This window comes from Callorhinus ursinus, unplaced genomic scaffold (genome assembly GCF_003265705.2).
Source record: "Callorhinus ursinus isolate GAN/ISIS: 27379988/994484 unplaced genomic scaffold, GSC_fseal_2.0 scaffold11, whole genome shotgun sequence".
Taxonomy (NCBI): Eukaryota; Metazoa; Chordata; class Mammalia; order Carnivora; family Otariidae; genus Callorhinus; species Callorhinus ursinus.
The window spans coordinates 32,531,010-32,549,577 of NW_027397073.1; the positions used below are offsets into that span (position 1 = coordinate 32,531,010).

The following is an 18,568-nucleotide window of genomic DNA, read 5'->3' on the forward strand; positions in this document are numbered from 1 at the left end:
AAGCAGTTTTCTAAAAAAAAAAGAAAAACAGTATATGTAATTTTAAAAAGATAGAAAAGCTCATAGATTATGAGCCTAAATTTGTAAATTTATAAAGCAACAGCAATAATAAGTTATCTACTTATGAAAATGAAAGCCAATAAGATTATACCAATATAGTAACACTTGATTTTTGAAAATAGTAAGATTATAGATAATGTTTATTTTCATGTATTTAACTGCATTTTCCAAATATTGTACCATAAGTATAAATTTATATTATAAACAACAGCAAAATATCAACAAATGTTTTTTTAAAACTGCTTAATGAAGTATCAGTCATCTCTGAGAAAGTTGGAAGGGAAAGCTTATGGCTATTTTAGACATAACTGTACATTCATAGCAGATGAATTTAGTTGCAGAAATTCATTTAAATATATTGAGTATTGCTAGGGCATACTAAAAATGTATATCTAAGGGGTTAATGACCTAGATTAAGGAAAATCTGAGCTACCTGTCATGAGATAAAATGGAATAAAATAGATGAGATCAAATAAGGTGAAATGCACTTGTACTGGCAAAAGGGGTAAAAATGTCACAATAATTTATCCTATGACTTGAGCTACTCACTTTGTGTGGGTGTGGTGGGAGAGGGGGAGCTGCTTTAGAGAACAACATTCAGCAGTTTGTATCATTTTTTTTTAAATCCACATTTGTTCTGTTAGTAAAACCAGCAGTAAAATTTTGAAAAATCTACTTGAATCCCCCTATCTCAAAGCTGAAGGCAGCAGATTCTCTACAGTGAATTCCTTGTTATTTGTTTACTCTGTTTTTAAATAACAATGCCAACAATAATCCTCCCCTGGGTTCCCACTGCCTTCAGCCCCCACCAAGGACAAATCCAGGGATTATTATGGAGAACATCTAACACTTGTGGAGCACAGTGCTCACAACTCCTCTAGGGAGACCCTCCCACCAAAATCTCGAAGTTAAAATGTGAATATTAATTCTTCAAAATCCAAACCATTTGAGCACAGCTTGCCAGGCTTTAACTTCGCATCTCCATGATCTTGCAGGCAGTGTCCTACATCTAAAGCTCACTACAAGTAGCCTTAAAAGAAATAAGGTGACCACAATGCCCAAGTCGTAAATTTAAATTGCTCTAATATATATTTCTTAAGCACCTTATTCCCAATAAATTTTCATTTCATAATCCTCATGTTGTTTTATTTTATAACCCATTCTTCTCAATACTTTTATTTTAAACATGCATTCTAATTTTTTTAATATAAACTCTAAGGCAATTTTATTGGGTTAAGTATTTTCTTCAAATTATTTAAAAATGCACAATAAGGAAAATATGGAATAAAATTATTTTGGTTATTTTAATTAATTTTTCTTATTATGAAAATAGTGCAGCTGTAATATCTAGAAAATATTTTTAAATGGATAAAAAAAAGAACTATTACCATATGTAATTTCCCCTGAACAGAGACATATATTATTACAATTTGAATTCATTTGCCCATCATTTCCTTGGTTTTAACACTAATTTTTTTTAATAAAAAGAGGCAATATGTGGTTGAACTAATAAAAGCAACAAAAATTCAAAAGCATTCAAATGAAAAAAAAAAGATGAGACTTCTAATTTAACCTGTCAGATCAAATGTTTATATCTGTCTCTTTCTAAAATCACACCACGATAAAATAAAGGTATAAATCCATGAGGACAACAAGAACAAGATAAGAAATGACTCCAGACAAATGATGTCAACAAAATGTTAGAAAATGAGAAACAGATGGACAAGTGGTAATTGACTAAGTAGAACAGGGTGTTGGGGGAGGAACAAGCCTGCAATTCTGCTGAGGGATTAATTTAGGAAAAATCAAACATATTTGTACTTCACAAGACTGGAGAAACGCAGGGATTGAAGATAACAAGTACTTTTAAAAGGCAGGGGTAGAGAAAGGCTAGAAAGATCCCTTCACCCAACACAGTTAGGACATAGCCTCAGCTATTGTGCAAGAGAGAGGAAGTCAGTGTCTGGAGAAATCCCACAGATTCTCTGGGATTTGGACACTGGCAAAGCTGAGAATTACTTAGTGTCATGACATCCCAGGAACTACAGTAATACATCATAAACCATGGCATCTTTGGAATGCTTCTGAGAATAATGTAAATTAAAGATTAAAAGAAACTACAAGCTTAATTGACCAAAAATCCAAAATGGAGCTAGAATGAAATGATTTTGTTGTTAGAAAAAAATGAAGACAAAAGCAGCATGAAGATTCAGAATAGGAGAAATAAGTTAATATTTTGTTTGAGCAAAGTACAATAAATGAGGTAAAATGTGGCTTGATCGAGATGCCAGGCTCACTTGTTACTGGGTTTAAACTCTAAGATGATAACATCCATAGATCAAGGCAAGAGAAATTGGAGAAACCATTCCTACTTAATAACTGTTCATCTCTTGTGGTTATAGAATAGTAATTCAGGAAGAAACATTCATCTGAAGTCAAATATATAGAAGAAAATATTTCTATTACATAGTCTCATAGATTTAGATTTAGGAAATGAGAAGGGATCTTAGCTATCATTTACACTGAAATCCTTTCTAATTGAGAAGTTCTTTCTAAAATATTCCTCACAGCTTGCCATTCAGAGTGGTCATTTTTATTATCCACCATATTAAACATCAGCCCTCTCTTCTTTTATGTAGTTGGTAAATATATGTGTATATATTCTTATTAGCGCCATTTGTGTCTTTGTAATTTCTATCACTTAATCCTAGTTTTGTCCTAAGAACATATTAAAACAATTACATTACTCTCTTAGTGCACATGCTCTATTCTTTTGCATTTTCTTAAATGTTCCAAATTTTTAGGTTCTCATGTAGCAGGATTTCCAGACATTTGACTGCCATGCTTAATCTCCCCTAAATTATTGTTATTTTTCTTTAAATTTATGGTGCTCCAAACAAAATGAGAACTTCCAAGTTGATCTAAGCAATGTAGTTCATTTTCCCTTGTTTTGGACACTGAACTTTACCTTTATTTATACAATTTAGGATTTCATTAGCTAATTTGAAAGTTAAATCACATTCTAACCTCCTCTAATCTTGGAGTCACCCAAAACTTCAAGACCTCAAGAGACATCTGCTGAGTTCAGTTTTAAATAGATTTCAAATTTACATTTATCCCTATTAACTATTTTGCTCTCAGGTGTGATGCTTCATTCTAGCCTAACCTTTTCAATCTGAAGTCTCTGATATGATGATTTGGTTCTACATCTGACTTTGTAAAGTCTAAGGATTTAATAATAACCTTCTATTTTTCCACCCACTTTTTAATGAAATAAGTCAAACTTACATAATCTCCGTGAAGGCAAGGGAGAGTCTGTCTTTGCCCGATCTTGATCTTGCTCACTGCTCTTCCCTCAAATTTTAGCACACACCAGGCACTTGACAGCTATGTGAGGAAAAAGGCAACACAGCCCCAAGATTTCTCCCTGGATTGACATTCATCCTTTTAAGAAGCCGGGTTCAACCAGCATTGGCTTCATTCAGATGTTCAGTACGTGTTTATTTTTCTCCCATCTTCTCTCTCTCTCTTTTTTTTTATTAAATTTTTAAAATTCCAGTTAGTTAACATACAGTGTAATAATAGTTTCAGGTGTGCAATTTAGTGATTCAGCACTTCTGGACAACACCCAGGGCTCTTCCCAAGTGCCCTCCTTCATCACTATCACCTATTTAACCCATCCTTCCACCCACCTCCCCTCTGGTAACCAGCAGTTTCTCTGTAATTGAGAGTCTGTTTCTTTGTTTGCTTCTCTCTCTTTTTTCCCCCCTATGATCATTTGTTTTATCTCTTAAATTCCACATATAACTGAAATCATATCATTTCCCTTCATCTTCTTAAAAAGAGAAAAATTGGGGCACCTGGCTGGCTCTGTCAGCAGAGCGTGTGACTCTTGATTTCAGGGTTGTGGGTTCGAGCCCCTGGTTGGGTGTAGAGATTACTTAAAAATAAAATCTTTAAAAAGTAAAAAGAGAAAAATTTTGTTGAAATCCAGCAATATTATTATTGAAACTTCTGATTTTCCAACCTGACAACAGGATGAAAAAAAAAAAAGATTAATTTAGCATGAGTTGTTTTTTGGTGAAAACACATTGCACTTACCACTTTTCATTTTTTGAATATGAACAAATCAATTATTTAATAATTCAACAATTTTATTAGTTGTCAGTGCCAAGCCCTTGAGCTATGATTTTCGGGTCCACTTTTTTCTCCTTTTTTGAGATCTGGTGAGATTTCTGCATTTGCTTTCTAGCAGTTCTCTTTTCTATTCCCCCTGATTATAATTGCTACAAGACTCTGAAATTATATTTGCAGGTTTTTCTTATTTAAAATAACCAAGCTTATTCTTATAATTTTTTGGTCTCCAGTAGGTTGCAATTTTTTTTTTGAAGTCTGATTATTTTGCCCTTTAGAGTTTGAATCTGTTTTTCTTCTTTAATAATGAAGATGGAAAGAGATGTACTTTTTGGAAGTGAAGATTTTCAGATCATGGAATGTGTCGCTAATGAAGGTTATGTTAAGAAACAAAATTCAACCAAGTAAGTTTGAAGATCTAATTGCCGTTATTAAAGGATTAATGAGGTCTGTGTCCTATCCTCTGAGTGGTACAAAATGGAAGGTTTTTATAGGAAGAGGGGTGGGATGAGAAAGTCATTAGCAAAAGGAAAAGATTGTTCCATGCAAGGTGGTTTGCCCTTAGGGGAAATAGCAGGGCGGTTTCTCATTTTCCATTAGGGAATGGAGAAGGTCCCTGTGGCAGACTCTGGAACTGATCAGGAAAATTCCTGACTGACTGGTTAAGACTGCATTTCTGGGGGAATTGAAACTGCAATCAGATTAGGTCTTAAACCCTGGTTTGGTGATTTGGCCTAAGTGACACCATTTTGGGCTTACGGTTTTCCTTTGAACAGTTACCTAATGTCAATTTTATTTTTTGAAAGATCTGACAAAAGAGGGTTAATCTTAATTAATTCTGATTTATAAGTCAGGTTCTGCCTGTGCACAGACATATGGTTTGACAACCTACTGACGCTCCTAGATGTGGCTATCTTCCTTACACCCAGTTCCCTTCACTTTCTTGGAGCACAGTCTCGCACATTCCGTCACATTCCTCATTTAAAAGCACGCGTCCTTTCCAAGTTTGGCAGTTCACTCAGGCACAAGCAGCTGTGAAAAAGTGTTCAGCATAACACCAAGACATTCTTCCTTGACTCATCATTCTCCTTTTGGCTTCCCAGGGGATTTCTTTCTGGAGCTCAGAAAGGTTTGATAAGACAACAGTGTTCCAATTGTTCCTTTGACTGAAATCTCTGGATATCTTGCTTCTGACATTGTCTGTGTTGCTGTGCTACCTGATTACCTGGACAAATAGCATTGCATTCCCAGTGCCCCAGCAGCTTGCACAGGCAGGGGGAGTTTGATCTATTCCTGATTTTGCAGTTATATTAGATGAGATGTCCCTGTAAGCTAATTACTTTGGCAACTGAGGGGGCACCAATGATTCTGTCAGGCATCCATGGGGGCACCTTAATAGTGTTTTAAACAATGTGTACAGAAGGGGTTACAAGCTACACAGAGAGGAGCAGAGCCTGAGGGGAAAGACACTGCAGGTGTGTGGTTAACAAGGAACTAATTGGGTAACCAGGAAGGAGGAGAAGCAAGCATAAAGCTGGTCAATGTGCTTGTGTGGAATTCCAGCAGTTAGCTAGTGCTGAGCCCTTGAGAAGTTGAAATAAAGACAAGTTGAATCTGGAGTCTATTTTTTGCTGTGATCTTTGCTAGAAACTGCAAATTGGGACTTGACAGCTTTTCTCACCGCCTGTTGCTTTATTTCAGGTGGTATTGTTTTGAACGAGCTAAGAGCTGACATTCTGGATGCCTAGCCTGGGTGTCTTGCATCCAGACAAGAATGTGTGTCAACTCTTCACGGCACGTTACTCTTTCTTCTATTCCTAATGATCTCTGGGTATTGTGAGTGAGATAGTAAATAATGAAATGAATGTTGGTCTGGTACACAGGAGACTGGATCCTCATCCCAAGGGTACGCTCAATAGTATCTGCTTGAGCCAGTTATCCTGCCTACCAAGTCTTCACTTTCCAAGCTCTAAAAAGAATGAGATTGTCTGTGTTTCTGTTCGGAATCTTTCTGAGCCCTAAGATTTTTTATTTTAAAAATTGATTAGTTTTCTGTATTAAATTTTGACCAAGTGCCTAAAAACAGACTAGGCAATATCGAAAATACACAAGGAATAGAAAGCTTGTTTCCTGTCTTCAAGAATCCTTCAAACAAAAAATCACAGGCATGCTATCAATTAATGTGAAGGCCCTTTTACGGAGGTCAGTATGGGGATGTGGTCACCCAGAGAGCAGTAGCGTTGACAAGGAACAGGTGATAAGATGAGCCTTCTGAAGCAGCAGGCTTTGAGGTGACAGCCAACATAATTTTCTAAGTTGGAGGAATGGTGCAAAGTGTGGCTCAGGATTGATAATAAACCTGTGGGAGGGTGGTGCAATAAAGAGATTGATCAGACTGAAGTAGAGACCAATGAATGGGATGTACTAAAAATAGTTTTCCTAGAGCCAAATTATGGTTAGTCTGAAATGATAGGCAGGGTAATCTTAGAGGAGCAAAGGAAAATACTTCAGATTCGGGAATATTTTGAAAAACATTATTAAAAAAAATACTCTGTTGCACAACATATAGAACCAATTCAAATTCAGTTACGTTTACCTTTAAATAATAATAACATATATAATAAAAAGGAAAAAAAACCTTGCTAAAAATATAAGTTCCCAAACCAAATTAAAATGTCTTTTCATGAACGTCATTAGGTTGCTGCTTTCAGTCCAAGATATAGGTCTATATTTTCACTCAGCCAAAGTGAGTTGGCATAAAAATTTAAACAATTTGACAACAGTTTTATGCAGAACCTCTTCTTTTTTTTTTAAGATTTTATTTGTGTATTTGACACAGAGAGAGAGAGCGCACACAAGCAGGGGGAGCAGCAGGCAGAGGGAGAAGCAGGCTCCCCAATGAAGAAGGAGCCTGATGCAGGACTCAATCCCAGGACCCTGGGATCATGACTTGAGCCCAAGGTAGAAGCTGAACCGACTGAGTGACCCAGGCATCCCAATGCAGAACCTTTTCTAATTGTTTTTTAGCATAAATACCAAAGGAGCTAAAATGGACAGTCAATAGAGTATGTCACCGTCACAGGTTTTAAGTTGGGAACTTGACTTCTTATGCATGGAATATATTTGCTCGCTAGGCAGCTCAGTTATGGGCATGTGCTTTTTGTTGGCTCCAACAGTACTTGTTGTCTCACATCCTTCCCACTGAACTCATTAATGACACCTTTATGACCCCAGAGGTCACTGCAGATATAATCCCTGATTAGAACTGGCACTGTCATTGTGTGAGTGTGATCCTTGCCGCCCCTGTAAACTCTCTGGCCTCTACATTCACATTTGGAACATGAGGGTGTTTGACTAGAGTGGCCCTAATTTCCCTTTTACTTCTAAAGTTCTGGAATACTTCTCAAGACATAACATTTTTCTAACATGATAGTATGATATGACAGTTTGGAAAGAGGGGAGAAAGGAGACTTTCAAAGACCAGATTAATGGAATGCAAATTGCAACTGTATAACTTTTATTTTAAAGAAATTACCTCGTTTGTGCTGGTTTTCTGAAGAACCAAATCACAATTCTTAAAGGATTTTGCAAAATCAGAATCTTAATTCCTGGCATGTCTTTCTCCTCCCACCTCCATTCAAGTTTCAACTTACAAGGAAGAAAGAACATTTTTAAAAGAGCTTAGAATTAGGCTTGAACAGCAAGTTCTGTAGTTTGAAGACATTTTGCCCATTTTAACAATAGCTGTACTAATGCTTTAGCAATTCATTGAGATCAGCGATTCCTTTAAATTAGCTACAGAAAAGTTCAACTTCTGAATAAAACTGACTGGTTGAAATTTTTAGATAAAAATAGAGCTATTAGACAGAATTTATAATATAGTATTTCAAATTCCAAATTTCTGTTTCTTAATGGACAGTGCCATCAAACAAAACTGACATTTATATAAGTTGAGCACACATCCATTTTATTTCTATAACTTACTCTTGATTAATCACTTTCTTGTCTTTGATGTAAGTTGAAGCTATGACATACAGCTTTCATATGCCACCAAAGACTCATTTTTCTTCTCCTTTTTCTCTTATCTGCCAAATTCTTCAAGTTGGGTCATTCATTTCTCAAAATTGAATCTCTAAAGAGTACTTGAATAACAAGCATTCAGTTCTCTAATTAAAAATCTTCTCTCGTTCTATTTTCATTGTTTCTTAGAGTTTTTAATTTTTTTAAATGGTTGGGCAAGAAGGAATGCTGAAATAGATGACTGATAATCATAGTATGAGAAGTGTCCATAGTGATAGAGGGACAGGTTACAGTGAGATATCATCATTCTCCTCCACATCTGTCATATGATGGCCTGAGGATTAAATGATAATTGCCAATGATGGTAGATTTGTGGTTCCATTACTGAAAAAACTGTATTTCCATAATAAAAAAAAAATGACTCTTGATGTTCTAGACTATTTACATACTCATGCTTCTGCCCCATTTTCCCTACTTCTTTGAATTTACTAATGATAAATGCAAACTTATTATCCTCCTCCATGTTCTCTACTGTTCAAGAGAAGCTTTAAAATATGATGACACCTGATATATTGAGCCAATAATTCTAAAGCTTGAATTTATATGATGAAATAATCTCCTAGGAGCAAATAACCATCCATTTATTTATTCAGTCTATATTTATTGAATACCTTTCATATGCCAGACATTGCACGTGGACCAAGAGACAGTGGTCTACAAGATAGTTAGTGTCTTTGCCATTTTAGAGCTAATATTATGCAGATAAAGAGTCATATAATGGACAAGAAAATAAAATACAGTAAAATAATTTTTGAGAAATACTACAAAGGAAAAATATCTCTATGATAGAAAATAAACAAATAATGTCGCAGTAGTGGGGGCTATTTTAGACTGGGTCGTCAACAGAGGGAGGCATCCAAGTGAAGCCTCAATGTTGGAAAGGAGCCAGCCATGCAAAAGTTAGAGAAGATTCTAGAGAACTGCATGGTAAAAACCCAGAGGCAGGAAAGCATTTGGTAATTTTGAGAAGAGACCAGGGAATGACGGATTTCCAGGAGGAGCTAAAGCAGAGTGTGCAAGGTAGAAAGTGGTATGAGAAAAAATTGAAGAGGCTGGATGGTATCATAACACGAGAAATCATATAATTCATGTTCATGAGTTTGTACTTAATTTTGAGTGAGGTTAAAGATTTTCAGTATAAGTTTTTGTTTTAAATTATCTCTTTTCTCTTCTGGCTGTAGGGAATGGATTGGTAGAGAACAAGAGTAAAAACCTGAAGTCCAGTTTGGAAATTGTGGAGACAGAAGTGATTCCACTAGAAATGGAAATGAATGGTCAGGTTAGAAAAACATCTTGAGGCAGAAAAAATAGGACTTGCAGATAGATTGTCTGAAGAAAGATATCAAGGAAATCTCTTAGGTTTCGGACTTGAGAAACTAAGTATTGCATGCTATCATTCACTAAGAGTGAGAAGACTCAAGGCAAACAAGTCTGTGTGTTTATATAAGTGGGTTTGTACGTATATATATCAAAGATTATAGTTATATTTACAATGTCCACGAAATATCTTTCAAGTAAATATATTCAGTAAGAAGCATGATATAATAGCCTCAAATTTTTGCTGAGTTACAGCCTGAAGATTTAACTTTGGAAGTTCTTAGCATGCAGACTAGTTTTGAAGGCTAGGGAGCAGAAGCTATCTTTTGGAGAATTTTTTTTATATAGGGAGGGAAATAGAAACTAGGACAAAACCTATCATGTACACACATGGTTAGACATAAAATGACTCAGAAAATTTATAATGAAAGTTCTTATAGGAAGCTACTGGAGGATATTCTCCACAAAAAGCAAAACAAATCAAAACAACCCCCCCCCAAAAAATGTGAACTAAAGGAAAAAGAAAAGAGAAAAGCACATGTACAATTTTCAACACTGTAGTAGGCACATTAAAAAAGTAAAATAAACTGGTGAAATTAATCTGAATACTATCTTACTAATTCAATATAGTAAAAATATTGTTTTAAAATATAAACAATAGAGGGCGCCTGGGTGGCTCAGTCGGTTGAGCGACTGCCTTCGGCTCAGGTCATGATCCTGGAGTCCCGGGATCGAGTCCCACATCGGGCTCCCTGCTCAGCGGGGAGTCTGCTTCTCCCTCTGACCCTCTTCCCTCTCGAGCTCTCTATCTCTCATTCTCTCTCTCTCAAATAAATAAATAAAAAATCTTAAAATAAAAAAAAAGATTTTAAAATATAAACAATAGAAAACAATTATTAATATTTTACATTTTTTTATTTGGTAAGAAGTCCTTGAAATCTGTTGTGTATTTTACACATCTATACATTTCAGTTCATTCTAGCCACATTTTAAGTGCTCTATAACCACATGTGGTTCCTGGCTACAGCACTGGATATCAGGGCCTTGAATACTTACTAAGAATGATCTGGTAGAGAGAAACATGGGATAAAGAAAAGAGTTCATCTAAAAAGATTATATCTTTCAAGGAGCAAAGATACCTATGGTACTTAGATCTAGGGCATAAGAGGAAGTTGTTAGTCTTTGGGAGATTGGAATGTAACAAAGTTTTTTAAAAAACAGATGCTGTTAGAATCTATTTTTTTCATGGGAATACTAGAGTGTAATTTACAAAAATTCTATTGTCTTCCTGAAATATGTTGCAAAATCTTTAACCAAGTGGGATGATGATATGGTAACCTGTTCAGAGAGCATTCTAGAATGTTGCCTACTGTGACTTCATGAAGTGAATCAGTGCTTAATATATGGTACCAGATTAATGGCACAAGTTCCCTCTGTCAGAATTCCTCTGTATAGCCCTCCCCCTGAAATACTGAGTAGACAGTTAAATATGCATGTAATCTCCTCCTCCCTTCTTTTTCTTTTGCTTCTGGCAAACTTATCTGCTATTCATTGTTCTTAGAATTCAACAGCTGGCTTTTCACAATCCAATGGGGCATTGCTTCAGTTTGAATTGAACAAAATGTCTTATTCTGTCATTGGTAGTTTTTTTGGCGGGGGGGTTGTTTAAACAAACAATGCAATGCAATGTGTGCTTCAGAGTCCTGGTAGCCATGTTCTTATTGGATCATGTTATAGGCATGAACGAAAAATTCATAGGGAACAATTGATCCTGTGCTGCATGATTTGACAGCTTCTCTCTCAACCTTGACCTCCACATCCACAGCCCTGCCTCTATGTATTTAAACTCTCCGAGTAGAAAAGAAAGAAGCCAGAAAAACAGGAAATCTGGGGATGGCAGGAAGGTCACATGGAGCAAGAGCAGGATGGATGGCTGTCCTGTCGTGTTGAGAAAATAAGAAGACCGAGTTGAGAAGTCAGATTGTGTAAAAGTTGCTGCTTTGTACTGTGGGAAGAAGGAGGAGGAGGCGAAGGAGGATCGTGCAATAGAACTGCTCTGTTTCCAAGAACGCCAGGGCTTTTAAATACAGGTCACTCTAAATCAATCCGCACTGCACTCCCCCAAAATAAAGAAAACACTAAAACAGCTCTTGATGTAATTTATTCTTTCAGATCTTGTGGCAGAGAGTTTTCTAAACCTTTAAGCTGTGAGTAGTTTTCTTCCTTTTTTTTTTTTAAAGCTATATATCCCACTCACTTAACCCACACTTTCTATTTTTAGTTTTCTCTTTCTGATGAAACCTTGCAGATCATGAAGATAACATTCTCTGAGCAAGATTGGACTACGTGATTCTCAAGATTGCTTCCTGTTCAGCATTCTCTTTAGTTGTATTTTTTTTTCCCCCTCTGTATGTTTCAGTGTTACCTCTTGGTTCTATAAATACTGCATGGAACTTTTGCTATAATTTCTAATGTACATATAATCTTCGGTATGGGGAAGGATACTGAGACACTCTTTGTTACGATTGTACTGAAAAGGGGAAGACAAGAGGGAAAAAAACACAAGTAGGGGTGAGATTTTATGTTAAGCATTTTAGAATGATGCTGGTTTATGCTTTTCTTCTCTATTCTGCACAGACTTTGTATTTGCACTTAGACATGTTAGGCTTGTTTCTGAGAATAAGCCATTATTCTAATTGGTTTCCCCTTGCTCTTCACCCCTGTTCATGAGATAACTGATCACTGAAGCACCATTCAATTTCTACCCCACTGTGGGCCTTCCAGGGTGTCCACCCCTTTTTCATTTACTGAACCCCTGTTTCAAGGAATCCTAGAATAGGGCAGGGGGAGACTATGAGTAAGAGTCTAGATACTCTGGTCAGACAAGCTTCAGTTTGAATTCTGGTTCTAATTCTCAGAGTTATGACACTTAGATAAACAGCATAATGTCAGATTCATCATCTCTAAATCAATAATTTCTCAAAGTTTTGCTACAAGGAGTAAATACCATGTTTGCAAATCAATGTGCATATTGTCTCAATTTTAGCTAATGTAAGTAAATACTTAGTACTCCATAAATTGTAGTAATAATAGCAATAGCAAGAAATGGAGGAGGACATAAAAATCATTCAATATATATTAAAGATTTTATATTTCAGGAGTCTCTACACCCAGTGTGGGGCTTGAGCTTACAACCCTGAGATCAGAGAGTCACATGCTCTACTGTCTGAGCCAGCCAGGTGCCCCAAAGAATTTTTTTAAATTTAGCTCTTTTTAATTAATTAAATTATTTATTTATTTTTAAGTAAGCTCTTACACCCAATGTGGGGCTTGAACTCACAGCACTGAGATCAAGAATCACATGCTCTACCAACTGAGTCAGCCAAATGCCTCATTGGGTATATATACCTCATTGGGTATATTCTTAAACTAAGGATCCAGAGGCTCACAGTATTAATTTTACCAAGACCAAAGGCAGCAATGGAGCTGAAAATAGAATTAACATATTTGAATCCCTAATTCCATGTTCCTGGATTATCAATATGAGAGGTAGTACCACAGGATGGATGGAGTACAATCGTTATAGTCTGCAACTTGTAGAGTTAAATTCTGTTTCCAAAATTTAAATGGTGTGACCGTGTATAATTTACTTTATATCTTTAGCCAATTTCTTATATTATCTCCCTCATAGGGTTGTTGGGGTTTTACATGGCATAATCCATAAAAACCAAGTGTCAAGTCATGATACATAGACGGCGCCGAAGTTACTGAGCAAGAAGGAGAGGGCCCTTTGGACTCAAAGATTCCTAAAAGGTGTATGAGAACAAGAACCTAAGTTGGAGGTGGTGGGATTTGGACCCCAAAGTGAATTTCTTCTTGGCCCACGTGAAAGCCCCATACTGGTTTCAGCTAGGGAGCAGCATCTTAGGAGAGCATGAGGAAGAAATTGTGGAGGATCACAGAAACAGCAGCAAGGGAACATCTGTATGATAAGAATGTATTTCTTATTCTTTCTTTAAATGTGTTTACATGTGTATTTAGAAAATGACATATAGTAATGAAGTTTATAGCTCCGCCAAGACTTTAAATAGAGTAAATATTTTAAAATAGCCTCTAAAAGTTCAGGTTGCTTTCAATTCTGGAACAAAACAATAGATATCGCGTGTGTATGTGTGTGTGTGTGTGTGTGTGTGTGTGTGTGTCTAACAATCCCACTTTCTATAAGCCAAATCCTGATAGTATTTGTCTAAAACATAACAAAAAGTTTTAAACTCTGTCATTTTTTTCTGTTTTTTTTCCAAGTTGTTTTTTTACTTTTTATTGATACATAATGCACCAGAATTAAGCATTTTGATTTTTAACCAGTTAAGGCTTCATTTTTCTTTCTTTTTATTTTCTATTTTTTAGAAGCGTTTTCTCTATTTTCACAAGCCAAATACAGTTGACTGTTAACATCTCCCTGAAAGACATTGGAAGATGGCTCCCAAAATTAATGTTGTAAGACAAGCTTACAAACTGCCAGGCTTTGAAGTGAAAATTAGTGTGTCATTCTTTCTGAAAAGAGCAGAGCACAGAAGTGACTGCTGTGTTATGAGAATCTCTCAAGGCAAAATATATTTTTTAGGTGAGAGGACAAAAATTAAACAAATGTTTTCTTCCCCACCTTACTTACCAGATTCCGTCAACACACTTATACTCACACATATCCACACACAATGGGGAGGGTTTTCCAGCAGCAAATTCTTCACTATTCAAAGAAATCAATAGCTGTAGGAATTATACAGTGATAAGTCTTAAAAATTCCACTTGAAAAAAATTGTATTGACGAGCATAACTGGAGAGAGCCAGGTGGAAAAAATCTGGGGACCATGTTACTATTTTTTAAGTACTTAAAGTAAGAAATGTTAATGCTACTCAAATTTGATGGCCATGTTGAGTAAGGAGTTTCAGAAAGATGAGCTAACATTTTCAAATAGAGTCAAGTATTGGCTTTATTTTCAAGCTAAAATGCCAGTGTCATTAAGAGCCCTCTGGAGCTCTATCCCAGCTGCTCTTCTAGGGTCTAGAATGTTAGAGCTGTAGATTGCTCAAAAATTATAAAGCACAACCTCTTCATTGTTTAAAGTGGTGAAGGACTTCGGGGTACATATTGTTGGGGTCAGGCAAATTTGGTTGCCTTTTCTTTTTAACAAAATCATGAACAATTTACTTACCCCCCTTGAGCCACATAGATTTACATTGTGAATAATAATCCCAATTTAAAGATCTAGAAGAATTGGAAGGGTTAAATTATACAGTAGATTTAGAGTGCATGACACATTGTTAAGGTTGATAATCAGAGATGGGTCTATGCTGAGATGAGGAAATAAAGACTGTCATCATGGAACTAGAATCTATTCTTAGGGGGTAGAGGTGGAGTCTTCTTTCTGGAGTAAGTTTCATACCAGAGAATGCCTTTGTGGGAATACACAGTCTTTCTTAGTGATAATTGGGCACCAATAATTTCAAGGAATACATTTCCAGATCCTCAACTTTATATATGCCTTCTTCTAAAATTGATCTTCCCAAGAAAGCATCTGAGGGCAATTCACCTGTTTGCTCACTGTTCTCCCACTGGAAAACTATACATTTTAACGGATCATCACACAGAATTTAAAAACTTCTCGAGATATTCAAAATATTGTCATCCCTAAAGGACAAGAATAGACTTTTCTTGTTATCCCTGTCTTGTACATATTTCTGTTAAGGACAGAGTATGAGATTGGAAAGTGTGATATTTGGCCTGAGTTGAAATGTCCTAAATTCTGATATATTCTAGGATGGGGGTGTGTGATGCAATTTTCAATTAATGACCTTGACTTTTCCATCCCCAATATATCTAGAGCACATTGCTGCTAAAGGCAGGTACTGTGAAAGAAAAGCAAAGCGAACTTAAGTGAAGAACTGAATGCAGTGGGGCCTTATTTCATCCAGACCAAAACTCACATCAAAATTTTGTGACTTTATCTATCTATCTGTCTATCTATCTATCTATCTATCATCCATTAATTTACTATCTAAATGCAAATCCAGTGTGATGTTGTGAGGTTGAGATATGTATGAACACTTTGAGTTAAACTTTTTCTAACAAAAGGATGGTTCTATTTGGGCTGATTGTTTTGACATTGACTGTTTTATACATGTAAGTCCTGCATCACTCATTAAGTTAAATACTCACATCTTTTTAAGAAGATGATAATAATAAGGGAAATTGATGACAAGCATTGCTAATGGTAGCAATGAGTAGTATTCATCCATGAATTCATGAACTAATGGGGAAAAAAACACCTAGATCTATCTATCTCATTAAGGGATGCTATTCTAATGAACTTTTTTATGTTAAGTACTATTAAAGTTTGTGATTTATTTATATTATTTTGATCAATAGTTTATTAGTGATAATTATTATAACTTGATTGAGAAGAAATTTTTGATTCTTAGAGTTTTGTAGTCAGGAATAAAATATTAAGTTACATTTTATATGCATAATTGTGTTGCACAGAAAGATGATAGGATAATCAATAAAATACTTTTAAACATAAAAATATATTAAAGGATAAAATTCTTTGGGGGATATAGAACAGAAACAAATTCACGGAGAAAAAAATAAACTGAAAAATTTAATATCGCAAAGGAAATTCATGTCATCTACTGTTTTTGTAATGATGGCAGCTTTCAAATCATAGTATTCAGATTCCATTAGATACGGTTAATAGAATGATTTAACAATTTTATATTTAAATTTCAACATTTATAATGTATTTATTTTGTAACTCTATCATAAGTATGAGCTTATAATGAAAATTTTAATGTCAACTTAAAAAAATGTGAGAGAGGCTCATTGCGCAGTAGTGCCAGCGGCTTCACTCTTCCGTTCTTGGAACCAGCGGCACTCCCTCGTGCTGAGCTGCTACGAAGCCCCTGCCTGCAAGCTCGTAGGAGCTTGGAACCGTCGTCACCCCCCCGTGTCTCACCAGGGGGAAAAAAATGGTTGAAGCAGATCGCCCAGGAAAGCTTTTCATTGGTGGCCTCAATACAGAAACAAATGAAAAAGCCCTTGAAGCAGTATTTGGCAAATATGGACGAATAGTGGAAGTTGTATTGATGAAAGATCGTGAAACCAACAAATCGAGAGGATTTGCTTCTGTCACATTTGAGAGCCCAGCAGAGGCTAAGGATGAAGCCAGAGACATGAATGGAAAGTCCTTAGATGGAAAAGACATCAAAGTAGAACAGGCCACTAAACCATCATTTGAAAGTGGTAGACGTGGACCACCTCCACCTCCAAGAAGCAGAGGCCCTCCAAGAGGTCTTAGAGGTGGAAGAGGAGGAAGTGGAGGAACCAGGGGACCTCCCTCACGTGGAGGGCACATGGATGATGGTGGCTATTCCATGAATTTTAACATGAGTTCTTCCAGGGGACCACTTCTAGTAAAAAGAGGACCACCACCACTGGTCCTCTTCCTAAAAGATCTGCCCCTTCAGGACCAGTTCGCAGCAGCAGTGGAATGGGAGGAAGAGCTCCTGTGTCACGCGGAAGAGATAGTTACGGAGGCCCACCTCAACGGGAACCCCTGCCTTCTCGTAGAGATGTTTATTTGTCCCCAAGAGATGATGGATACTCTACTAAAGACAGCTATTCAAGCAGAGATTACCCAAGTTCTCGTGATACAAGAGATTATGCACCACCACCAAGAGATTATACTTACCGTGATTATGGTCATTCCAGTTCACGTGATGACTACCCATCGAGAGGCTATAGTGATAGAGATGGCTATGGTCGTGATCGTGACTATTCGGATCATCCAAGTGGAGGTTCTTACAGAGATTCATATGAGAGTTATGGTAACTCACGTAGTGCTCCACCTACACGAGGGCCCCCGCTATCTTATGGTGGAAGCAGTTGCTATGATGATTACAGCAGCTCACGTAACGGATATGGTGGAAGTCGAGACAGTTACTCAAGCAGCCAAAGTGATCTCTACTCAAGTGGTCGTGATCGGGTTGGCAGACAAGAAAGAGGGCTTCCTCCTTCTATGGAAAGGGGGTACCCTCTTCCACGTGATTCCTACAGCAGTTCAAGCCACGGAGAACCAAGAGGTGGTGGCCGTGGAGGAAGCCGATCTGATAGAGGGGGAGGCAGAAGCAGATATTAAAAACAAACAAAACTTTGGACCAAAATCCCTGTTCAAAGAAACAAACAAAAAAGTGGAACCTTTTCTGTCATAACTACCCAAGGACTACTAAAAGGAAAAATTGTGTTACTTTTTTAAAAAATTTCCTGTTAAGTTCCCCTTCCATAATTTTTATGTTCTTGTGAGGTAAAAAAAAAAGTAAAACCTGTTTAATCTTATTTGACTTTATGACATTGCTTTCAATAAGCAAATGTTAAATATGTTAAGACTTGACTTGTGTACTAGTGTAATTTTCAAGTTAAAAGTGTCCCTAAAGGCCACTTCCTATATCTGATTTTTCCCAGTAAATGAGGCAAAGCAATTCTAAGACCTCCCACAAACATCTAGCCATCTAAAATGGAGAGGTGAATCCTTCTGCCTATACAAACAAGCTAGCTATTAGAGGGTTGTCGGGGTATGCTACTCTAGGATTACAGAGTGTCTTCAACTGAAATCTCAATGTTCTCAGTATGAAAAACCTGAGATCAGATGCTTATATAAGGAAAGTGCTATTCACCCAGTAAACCCAAAAAAGCAAATGGATAATGCCATATTTTGCCTTTTTGACATTTCCTTGGGAATCTACAAGAACCTTCCCTTTCCCCTACCCCAATAAGACCATTTAAGTGTGTGGTAAGCAACTACAGAATACTAAATAAAAAGTTTGGCCAAAACCAAAAAAAAAAAAAAAGAGAGAGAGAGAGTAAATTAGTTTTTCAAAAGTCTTAGTGGTACATGAGCAAAAATGTTTGAAGACAACTGCT

At 36.5% G+C, this 18,568-nt stretch overlaps 1 pseudogene; it reads left to right on the plus strand.

Moving 5' to 3' along the window:
• The first annotated feature begins 16,570 nt into the window (after window positions 1–16,570).
• Window positions 16,571–17,932, plus strand: LOC112835082 (RNA-binding motif protein, X chromosome-like; annotated as a pseudogene).
• The last annotated feature ends 636 nt before the right edge of the window (window positions 17,933–18,568 follow it).